We start from the raw sequence: 3,159 nt of genomic DNA on the forward strand, positions 1-3,159 counted from the left end.
TAAGTACACAATACCCCGTGTCGAGTATCTAAAACCTAGCATAAAACAAAACTAATTTTAAAATTTTCAGGTATTTATCTTGTTTGAATTACAAAATTAGTATTATTGGTTAGACACCATAAATATTTTTGCAGTTTACATAATAAGTTTAGCGATTCTGGACTGAAAACTAAAATAATTGCAATTATAAGACAATAATATGGAGATACGTACTTTACGGGTTACAAATATAGTAAAACTGAAGATCGTTCTTTTTTTTTTAAATAAACGTACATTTTTAAATCCTCCGCAAAAAAATATACAAAAAACTTGTATACAATGGTAAAAACTCTTGGCAACAAAAAACCAAATTTATTTCTTCCCCAAAAGATTGTCAAATCAACCTCCACCAGATTGTATTTGCTTCATCATATTCTGGAGTCCATTCATTCCCCCCATCCTGTGTAAGATCTGAGGGTCCATCATCCTTGCCATTTGCTGATTCAATTTATTCATTTGCATTGGATTCACGTTTTTGTCTCCACCTTTAAAAAGTCCTTTGATGCCACCCATCTTCTTCACCATTGTTGAAAATTTTGAATATTGGCTGATTAAATCTTGAACCTCTCTTTCTGTCACTGCAGAGCCTCTGGCAATTCTTCTGATTCGACCTGGCTGTTTCAAAAGTTTGGCCCCATCTTCATGATCCAGTTCATGATTATTCATTGAATCCATGATAGCCATCATTTTTTTTAGTCTTGCCATCGATTCTTTGTCGCCGCCTTTTCCTAAAATTTCTTGTCCCAAGCCTGGAATCATTTGCATAATTTGGGAAAATGGACCCATCTTCAAAATATTCTGGAACTGTTCATACATATCACGAAGAGTGAATTTGCCATGCTTCAGTTTCTCAACCAATTCTTCATTGTCATCTAATTTTAGTTCATTGACTTTATCGATAAGTCCAGCAATATCTCCAAGTCCCAATAACTTTCTAATAAAAGGCTCAGCCTTAAACTGCTCAAAGTCATCAATATGCTCACCAGTACCAATAAAAACTATAGGACTTTTTGTAGATGCCACTGCACTTAAAGCTCCACCACCCTTAGCATGTCCGTCTAATTTAGTAACAATCACAGAACCAACATCCACCTTTTGTTTGAACGCTTTAGCTTGAGCTTCACATGCCTGACCAATAGAGGCATCCATGACAAAAATAATATTGTCTGGCTTTACAGCATTTGAAACTTGCAACATTTCTTCAAAAAGTGAATCCTCTTGCTTATGACGACCACTTGTGTCAACAATAATGATTTCAAATCCATCTCTTTTAAAGGTTTCAACACCTTCAGATGCAATTACAACTGGATCACTCTCTGTATACCTACCAAAAAACGGAATTTTAGCCTTTGTAGCATTCTGCTTAATTTGGTCATAGGCACCGGCTCTGAAAGTATCAGCACAGACCAAACAAGTCTTCCAGTTTCGTTTCATGTAATAATAGGCGAGTTTTGTACACGTTGTTGTTTTTCCTGACCCTTGAAGACCCACAAACATAATCACGTTTGCTTTTACTTTGGCTGGTTTATATTCTGGTACACCAGGATCAACTAGCTTTAGCAACTCCCTAAAAACGGCCATTTGAATCATCCGTTGCTTGTTGAGACCAGCAACTTGATCATCAAAAGATATTGTACTTTTGACATTGTCTCTGAGTTGCAGAACTTGTCTAATATTAACATCAGCTTCAATTAGGGCAGTTGCTATTTCTTTCAATAAACCATCTAATACTTCTTTACTGATTGTTGTTGCAGAATTGAGAGATTTCAACGCTGATCTGATTTTTCTTCCTAGATCTGCTAAAACCATTTTGTTTTAATTTTAGCCAACTCAACTTTCTTCTTCTAATTCACAGCACTCTTCTTCTTCTGAGAAGAAGATCGAAACTGAAGATCGTTCTTTAATGTAAATTTAATTAAAAAATATAATTTATTGTTCAGACACCATAAATATTTCTGCCCTTTGCAGCTAAATAAAATTATTCTATTTAAAATTTTCAGGAATTATTCTAGTTTCAGTATACAAATAAGATTTTTTTTTTCAAGGAATCGAGAAGCTAACTAAGTCCAATATATGCAATGGTATGTTCTTCGAATGATCGTCTTTTAATGCAACAATCGGGAAAAAGCATATAGCTTTTTCTAAGTTGGAATAGAAAGAGATGATCCTCAATATGGCACTATATCCCTGACGAGGAACTTTTCAAAAGATGCTTGTATTGTCTTAACTTTTAGTTACTATTTGCCGTGATTTATTATTTACTAGGCTTCGTCTTTATCCGATGAAACTTAAATAGTTTTTATATATAATGTACTCTATCGATCCTTTATGTAACGTCTCTTACTAGGTTGCTAGCTACCGCTGCAACCCGGATTGACGAAACTTACATATTTAAAATCAGCACAAAAATTTGATTCGTTTGATGTATCTATTGGTATCAAAATTCTGTTTTTTAGAGTTTGGTTACTATTGAGACGAGTCCCTCTCACTGTACAGTTCGTTACCACAAACTGTTTGATCATGCAAACGGTAATTGTGTTACATCATCGTGCATGTTATTATGTATTATTTTTTTTTTAGTTACTACGGGCTAGAATTCGTTTTTCATTATAAAAAAATTGCTACATCTAGTGCTTTTTGTAATAGTAAGAGACAAAAGTAGCTAACTAATTCCAATCTATGTAATGGTCTGTTGTTCCAATGATCGTTTAATAATGCAATAAAAGAGAATCGTGCAGCTCAGTCAGTCAAGTATGGCATCATACACTATGGCATCAATTTTTTTAAATATGCTTGTGAAATATTATCTTGTCGGAAGATAAGTGTGTATTGCATCATCATACATTTAATTTCGTTCTTTAATATAAACGAGTTACTATGGGCCAGAGTTCGTTCTTTATTGTTTCATGGTTCGCTCTTTACTAGATCCCAGTATGGGAAATTTTTAATTATGATGATTTCTTAAGAAACATTATTAAAGTAATCATCTACATAATGATTTCTTTTATTACTTCAGTTACTATGGGCCATAGTTCATTCCTTAATGTAACCTTTTAAAACTTCAGTTACTATGGGCTACAGTTTGTTATTTAGTGTAAAAACAAGCAAACAAACAAATCA

At 33.6% G+C, this 3,159-nt stretch overlaps 1 pseudogene; it reads right to left on the reverse strand.

Annotated features, from left to right (window-relative positions):
- Nucleotides 1–351: 351 nt before the first annotated feature.
- Nucleotides 352–1,848, reverse strand: LOC148950073 (signal recognition particle subunit SRP54 pseudogene; annotated as a pseudogene).
- Between the last annotated feature and the right edge of the window lie 1,311 nt (nt 1,849–3,159).

The sequence above is a fragment of the Artemia sp. Qi Xiang Cuo genome, chromosome 7 (assembly GCF_049724085.1).
Source record: "Artemia sp. Qi Xiang Cuo chromosome 7, ASM4972408v1, whole genome shotgun sequence".
In the NCBI taxonomy this organism is placed as follows: Eukaryota; Metazoa; Arthropoda; class Branchiopoda; order Anostraca; family Artemiidae; genus Artemia; species Artemia sp. Qi Xiang Cuo.